The following is an 8391-nucleotide window of genomic DNA, read 5'->3' on the forward strand; positions in this document are numbered from 1 at the left end:
CCCATACAATAGCCAAAGCGGAGGAGAAGGAGGAAGATGGAGCTCACCGAGGGAGGTTGTAGCCGAGGCAGTACTCACTGCACGCCGGGGTTGCGCGTGAACGCCGTCCAACCGGCAAGGAACCGCTTCCTACACCACACATCCACCACGCGACCGCGTCGGAGTTGCGCCTTGCATCGTCCCGCCGACGAGCACGAACGCCACGGTCACATAATTCTCCTTGAAAACCACATATGCACACATGCTCTCATCTATTAGTATAGTTATACATAGAAATTGCTAGTTGCTTCAAACCAAAAAAACTTAATTCACGCATTCATTGCCCCTTTTAACACAGAATAATGCATCAAATCCTATGACTCAGAAGTTGTTGATCATAACAGGCCATGTCGCTCGTCTTCACACCAACGTGTGTTGTTAATGAGACCAAAAACTATATTAAACGACAATGGCCTATCTTTTCAGCGAACTAATTACCTAACCAGCACTCATTTCAATTTATCAATTGAAGAATTCCCCAAACAGAAATTGAGGAGCAGGAGGAAGTTGGAGATCACCGAGGGAGGTTGCAGCCGAGCCAGTAATCAGTGGGCGCCGGGGTTGCGCCTGAACGCCATCCAGCCGGCGAGGAACCACTTCCCCGGACATCCACGCCGCTACATGAAGTGAAACTCTCCTCGCAAAGCAAAGTAAAATCTTATGACCAAATGTGATGGAAAATATAAATGAATTCCTTACCTACTGCATTTGTGAACCAGAATAAGTGGGACCATATCTAGAGTATCATTCTCATGTTCGCCTTGGACAGAGGTTAATCGACGTGGTGTATTGAAACTCAGTACTCAATACTCCAGTTACATGTCAGTCCTAGACTCCTAGTGCTTGGTGATGCTCACGAATGAGGCAGGGGTGCGGGCAGCACCGTCATGGCTCACATAGGCACAACCCACGTGCTACCTATGTTAAACACCGTGGAGGAGAAGTGGCAGATGTGACGTGCTAGCTGGACGGACGTGGCGGCAGTGGGCAACAACTGTAGTACTAAAAGAAAATCAGCGTTGTTTAAGGTAGTAACAGCCACGGTCGAAAATAGTAAGTTTTGGTAATTATAACCCGACTACTTGTACACAATCAGACAAAATCTAGAAGGACCATCTAGCCAAACCATAAAAAGTATATATTCATGTTATCACCTGAAACCAAAGTTCCATGGAAGCATTCAGTTCAATGATAAACCATGCCATCTTGATTCATGCCTTGTAGGTATATGGAAAGGACCAAACAAGGATATCTCACAATTTAGCCCTCCCTTAGTGTGAGCCTCTCCTGCATATGCAGTTTTGAAATAAAGAAAATTAGACAAATGCACCTTTAAATATCGAGTTGTGCATAATTCTTATTGAAACAAAAGAAATATACTTCGCGAGAAGTAAAATTAATTAGTTACATTCTGACATATGTAGCTAACAGGCATCGTTAAAACAATATATTTCTATAATGACCAAAAAGGGTATATGCATGTATGAAAACTATCAGGAAGGTGAGTTTAGAAATCGACAAAAGGAAATTCAAGCATATTTAATTTTAAAAGAAGAAAGAACAAAATCTGATATTTCTTTTGGAAGTATGTGTATAACAGCAGTACACAAAGCTGTGAATTGGAAAATTAAGGATTATCAAGTAAACATAACACCGACTGCCATCATGTGTCTTGGCGCGAGGGTGCCGGACCCAACGATATTGTAAGCCGTGGAAGATCAAACGACATGATGCATTAGTATGAAGGCAAGTTTAACACATGTAACAGAGCAACCGATTATAGTGTTCAAGAGTAAGAAGAAACATTTACTCTGTCCAGAAGAATAACATCATTGAGTTCAACAGGCTCATGAGATTATAAAAGCTGGAAGCAAGGTAGCATCCAATTTAGCACATGAGATTATGAAATGTTAATCTCCAAATTCCAGAACCATTCGTCATCAACATAATAGAATTAAAATAGGAAAACTTTACATATAGACAATTTTATTATATATAAGAGATATACAGAGTAAGTAGTCCCATATCAGAACATTCAATAGCGTGACAAAATAAAAGGAGATGCATGTACATATCAGAATTGAGATTCTCCAAATCCCAAATCTCGGTCATGATATATATTCTTTATCAGAATTTGAAGTACCACAATGGCCTAATAATCACTGTCAATGTAAGGTACTGCATGCTTTTCTTTCGCTTCATATGAACATAATTTCTCTATTAAATAATCATAGTTGATATCAATGTCCAACCTTGAAAACCACTACATTAGTAACTCGATGCATTCGTTTTGTCTTCACTTTGTCATAGTGACACATTTATTGCCCCATTCTGATTTTAAAACTCTGCTGCACAAGTTAATATTATGACAATATAAGTGCCAAAGATAATGAAAATGTTTGCTTCTATAAGCTTATAAACATAGGAGTGACATGTGGTGTCCTATCTTGAGTGTATTCTATCAGTAGGCTTGCAAAGATAAGATGACTTGCATGAGAACATCAATGCCAAAATCGTCTGCAGCTCACAAAAATGACAGGTCATAGCAAAAGTAAAGTGTCCTGGTGCAAAGCTATATACATTCATGCAATTTTTTCTTATAATTATAGGCAGATTATTAACAAAAGTTCATAGAAAGGTGTAGCGGGCAATAGGTAACTTCCCGTGCAGAGTATATGTCCAGGAAAGAAGAGAAAAGGAGGTGCAGCACCACAATACATAATACTAAAGAGCACTACAATATCACAATAATTTGAAGGAGCAATTGTATGCCTAATCATGATCTAAACAGATGTGACTTTGGTACATGTATTTCTTTGATCATTTTTCATCTGAATAATCACGATCTTAAAATTATGACGGTCCAATTTGATTATAATCAAATAAATCAACCAGCTACGCAAGCATGATAGTTATTAACATAGAGACACATCACGCCAGTTCTAAATTTCATGACAGGTGCTTACTGTATTTTCAAAGATTGACTGCATCTTATTAGAATCAAGAAATACATGTATACACGAGCAGCTAGTGCTCCCAGGGAACTTAATTAAACTTATGCAGCGCCATGAATATCTAAATATACATTATACTGAATATATACGATGGATTTACTTCGGTTTTTCAGCTGTCGTGGTCAAAAGTTCTAAACCTGACTTATATTCTACAAAAATATTTACCTGGCATGATCCATTGTGTTGTTGCAAATATAAATATATATTTTTAATCAATCATTTGTACATCTCTAACCTCTACGATCTAGCCATGATTACTATGTAATTACAAAGTTCTTAACTTTCTCTTCATTTATAATTAGAACATGACACACTACTTTATAATGCTCTAGTTATCTATGTATAGAAAGCATATATGCGTGTAGTAAATTTATAATTGTCCACCTCAATCAGTGTTATACAGAAGCATATATGATCCAAGCAGGATAAAGCATCAACAAAAAGAGATGGAATTACCTACGTGATTATGCATAGCAATCAAGGTGCATATTTGTATGTAACTAAAAAATGGGCAATCTTGAATAGACTTGAGGGATTAGAAACCAAACTCAACTCATTCTTGCAAGGAAGTAATTAACAAATTTACTGGGCAGATCCACTTGTGGCATCACTCTTGCTAGCTAATAACCATGATAGATAATACAGGATGATCCTTCCCAATTGCTGCAACAAACCAAGAGGAAAATAGCTCAATTAGCCAATTCGCTCACCAAAAAGAAGAAAGAAGAAATAAAAATCCAAGAACTTGAATTTACATTGCAATGGGTGAATGGATAAAAAAACACAAACGTGTAGCCGCACAATACGCCTCTAAAGTACAGAAGGCGACTCAATGGTGACCTTAATGAACCATTACAAATGCAGGCCCCATAAAAACAGAACCATCTTCTGATAATTAAATGTGTGCCTTGGCGTGCTCGTCAGGCCAGTGAATTTTTGGGACGATAAAAATGCACGTATGAAGTAACAAAAAATACTAAAGATGACAAAACAGGGAAAGACAAAACAGGGAAAGAAACAAAAAATACTGAAGATACCTTAATGAACCATTACAAATGCAGGCCCCATAACAAACCACAAGTTTTAGTTAAATTATGTGCTTGATGAAGTGCATAGAAAGAAATTATACAATCGTTCTTGTATCAAGTGGGGAGAAAAGCGCCACGATGTACAAACACCAACCTAGGGAAAAAGAGGAGTAAGGAGGAGGAGAAGAGTGGTCGACCTGAAGATCCGTTCACGAAGCCGCGACATGGAGATGATGTCCAGGCACAGATCGAGCAAGCGATCGACCGGAAGAACGTGAAACAAGAGGCAACAAACAAATCTGCAGCAAATCAAAGGTAAAATCAAATATATGCGGTAGACGGCGGCCTAGAAAGGGAGCAGAAGGGATGCATACCTATATATCGGCGAAAACAGCATCAGATCCGACGTAGCAGCTAAACTAACGACAGACCTGCAAACAAACCAGATCCAAATCAAGGAAGAACAGACAAACGTACAGGAAGAAAGAACAGGCGACAAGGCAAATCAGCTTAACCTACTGAGAGAATGAAACTATATAAATCCTAGAGGAGCCTATCTCCTAAAGTTTCATGTAAAGGCAACATGCAAAAATATCAAGGCACGTATGACGTGCTTATCCATAAGTCATAACAACCTCATGCGCACTTCTTTAAACCATCGAAATTTAATTCAAAACCAACACTCAATTCCATATTGTGCTAATACTAATCATGAACTTATGCATTTCACTTCGGTAGAAGAGCTTTATTATACCGCAGCAACTGTAAATGCCGGAAATAATTGGATATCTAAATGTAAAAATGTGGTTACACCAAAAGTAACTCACAATCCTACACATTTAACATGGCAAAGAAGAAGAACCTCATTGCCTGCACCAACAGTCTTGATACTAACATTTTGGATTTCGTTATGTTTTGCCCATAGGATTTTTTCACTATTGTCCATGCTAGCAATTGGAACTTCACGACCAATTTTTATCATAATTTTCCCTAAATCATATCCAATCACTACCTTAACTTGAAAGGAAAGAACAATAAATAAAAGCATGAACTATGCATTTTTAGTGAAGATTTTTTTGGGAGAAACAGTTTAGAAGATACACAATGTTGTCACAATATAGGAAATTGTGTCGCAGAAAAAGAAAATGGATTGTTAGTGCGTGTGGAGCTTCAGTAGGAGATGAGAAGACATATTCGTGTATTGGCCCTTCACATTGACCATATTACCATAGAACTGAAATAGAGGAAGAGCAAAATATTCATTACCTTCTTGACCCCTTCATGTATCCTAAAGCCCAAACTCGCTCAAGACCATAATGAAGAGTGTTCTCAAGCCTGTAAGTGCATCAAGCAAAGTGTTATTCACTTGTTCTACAAGAAAAGAAATAATTAAATGCTTGGGAGAAATGGAAGAATTAAGAATAGACCACATTCTTGCTCATGATTCATGAACAAGGCACTATCTACACTGCCAATTTAAAGAAATAAACTGGCATGAGTTGGGAAATAACGAATGTGTATAGTCCAGTGCAGAAGATATTACTATTATTGCAAACAAAAAACATGTAGAAGAAAAAAACTTCGGCCAGTAACTGTATTTGCGTGTAACTAAATAGATTTTAGTAAAACAAAGCTGGTTTTCGGAGAGCGCACTGTTAGTATCATCTCCAAGCAATATCATAGTATGAGAGAGAGAGAGTACCTGTAGGTTGTAGAGTGCCACAAGCGAACTGTGCCATCCTCTGAGCCAGTAATTATAATAGGTAGTTCTAGATGGATACAGACAACAGACACATTGTGTGCATGTCCTTCAAGTGTTTGAACACATCTCTTGGTTTGGTAATATCAAACCTGATCCAACAAATTGAGTAATAAGTCAGATCAATCCCAATATACCCTCACAATAGCACAATTCATTGCAGATGACACACCTTTGCAGTCTGATCATCAGATCCAGTAATAAAAAATGGTCGATCACCACCGGTGAAGTAATCAACACGGTTCACGCCTTTTGAGTGGCCATCTAATGTGAAGTTAGGATCAGGAGAACCAATACTCCATATCTGAAGTTCACGTTCAATATTAGGATATTAGGCAGGGTACAGACCAAGATACAAAACATGACTCAGTTTAACCAGCATCTTTTTGAGGAACATTTACCAATGCATACGTAAAAAATATTTTCTTTTCCTAAACCAGTCCATATTCATCTCCTTGTGAAACCAATTGATCATGTTCTTTATAGCATTCAACATGACGTGTAGGTACTATCATGATACGATACTTTGATTGCAGAAGGAAAATCAAAAATCCCTTTTCACCTTAGAATAAAGAACCTTCAGAATGATAAAAAGGTTAACTAAAAAAATATGTCTAATTTAATATATATTCAAGCATGGTCATTGGTTCAATAGTTGTGTTGTATGCATACTCATCCCATCACGCAGTTTATCTTGAGGGAATAAAGTGCAGAAAGGATGATCTTTCCCCCAAAAAAAAGGTTAAAGCCAAAAACCTTGCATAAGTAGCAAAATCAAGAGCTAAAAAAGAATCACTATCTCCTGTAGCCATACTCATCAATACTTTTTAGCAAAGAAATTTATTCTCTATAGGAATATCTAGTCCGTGTGAGCAAAGAATCTAGCCAGACTCATCAATACTCTATTAGCAAAGTAATCTATTTTCTATCGGAATATGTAATCCATGTGAGCAAGGACTCACGTGTTGGTAAATGCAGAAATAGTATACTGCTCTCCAGAGGCGTTTGGTAGCGGCCTAGATCATAAACAATTCATATAAACCATCTCTGAACTGCAATGGGTCACCTGAAAAGCACCAAAAATAACAAACAATTGGATTTTAGAAAACTTCTAACAAGTTCAAAAGATTAGAGAACCACAATGAAAATGTTATCGATCAGTTTTATTGTGCAATGATCTCTGAACCCAACTAAGGAAAAAATGAAAGGAACATGAGAGGGGCGTAGCGTACCATGGTTGAGTGTTCGTGTTTCAAAAGGAGAGATGCCTTGTTGAATATAGTTTGATTTGCAAAAACCTAACTGAAAAATGTACAACTCTGTGTCTAGCAATGTATTACAACCAACATGAGCAGTCAATTACATAGTTTCTTAGAAGGCAGGAATGAGTACCCTGTTCTTCTAGTATATAGTTTAAAAAACTGTATGACCAAAGCAATGAAAACCTCAACTTCTGTATTCCTGCTACATTGCTTTCTATTCTCAGCAGCTTAACAACATTAATAGTGGAGCTGGAACGTAAGAAAAATTGAGATGACATTAAGCACTCTGTATTCGTGGCTCAACAACAGAAATCCCAAATCGACCAAACCCCGCACACATCGCGGTCACGTTTCCAGCCAAATCGGCGTCGGATCATTTCGCTCGTACTGACAGTCGCTTAGCTAAAGCTGCACCGCACAAAACCAATCACCACGAGCTGAAACGATGGCACCCGCAGGTCACAGCGAACCATGACTCGCGGTCGAGTGAGGAGGAGCAGGTTAGGGGGAGGGGGGCTGCTCACCGGAACGTAGTAGTCAGCGAGGTGGGGCACGTCGTCAAGGATGTGTCCGAAGTCGCCCTCGGAGATCTTGACATGTGGGGCGTCGGTGAGACCGACGTGGGAGGCGTTGCGGAGGGCGCGGAGGTTGGGGTAGGTGTTGCAGGAGATCCGCACGCACATGGCGGAGAAGGGCAGCGCCGCCTTGGCCTGCTGCTGCTGCTCCCCGCCGCCGCCGTCGTGCTCCTCGTCCTCCCTCCGCTGCTGCTCGTCGTCATTGCTGGGGGGCTCTGTTGCAATCCCATGGGGAGGAGGTCGGAGACGCAGAGGAGGGCGGCGGCTCGGGTCGGAGAGAGGGAGAGGAGAGCAGCGGCGGCGTCGCGAGAGCGGCGGCGCTGTAGGGCGCGATGGGTAGCGGCGGCTAGGGTTTCGAGGGAGGGGGCGGGGAGGAGAGGAGAGCGAGCGAGCGGGAGGGGGAGGGGAACGATCCGGTGCTCGCTGCCACGGACTCACCTCAGCGCTATTGGGCATTTCTCCCACCAGGTGAAATGACGAAAATGCCCTCGTGGGGGCGCTGGAATTACGCGCAGTGGCACGACCGGGGCGCACTGAATTTTATCTAACGGCTCACAACGATCCGGTAAATATCCGACGGCCCACGACGACCGAGTCCGAAATCCAACAGCCAGAATGCAATCAAGAAAACGATCGGACGGCCGAGAAGCTCAAATCGCTGAGGAGCCTCCGGCATCCATCCGGTTCATATCTCTTGATGGAGGGAGTAGGTCA

General features: G+C 40.6%; 2 long non-coding RNA genes across 2 annotated transcripts; both read right to left on the bottom strand.

Moving 5' to 3' along the window:
• Positions 1-4283: 4283 nt before the first annotated feature.
• LOC119314631 lies at positions 4284-5856 on the bottom strand. The gene is made up of 4 exons (XR_005152398.1): positions 5784-5856; positions 5348-5416; positions 4456-4512; positions 4284-4380 (listed from the first exon to the last, which is right to left on the bottom strand). It is a non-coding gene; the product is annotated as an uncharacterized LOC119314631 (long non-coding RNA).
• Positions 5857-6013: 157 nt separating this feature from the next.
• On the bottom strand, positions 6014-7755 carry LOC119314456. The gene is made up of 3 exons (XR_005152321.1): positions 7627-7755; positions 6803-6906; positions 6014-6144 (listed from the first exon to the last, which is right to left on the bottom strand). It is a non-coding gene; the product is annotated as an uncharacterized LOC119314456 (long non-coding RNA).
• Positions 7756-8391: the final 636 nt, after the last annotated feature.

Source organism: Triticum dicoccoides, chromosome 6A (assembly GCF_002162155.2).
Source record: "Triticum dicoccoides isolate Atlit2015 ecotype Zavitan chromosome 6A, WEW_v2.0, whole genome shotgun sequence".
NCBI classification, from domain to species: Eukaryota; Viridiplantae; Streptophyta; class Magnoliopsida; order Poales; family Poaceae; genus Triticum; species Triticum dicoccoides.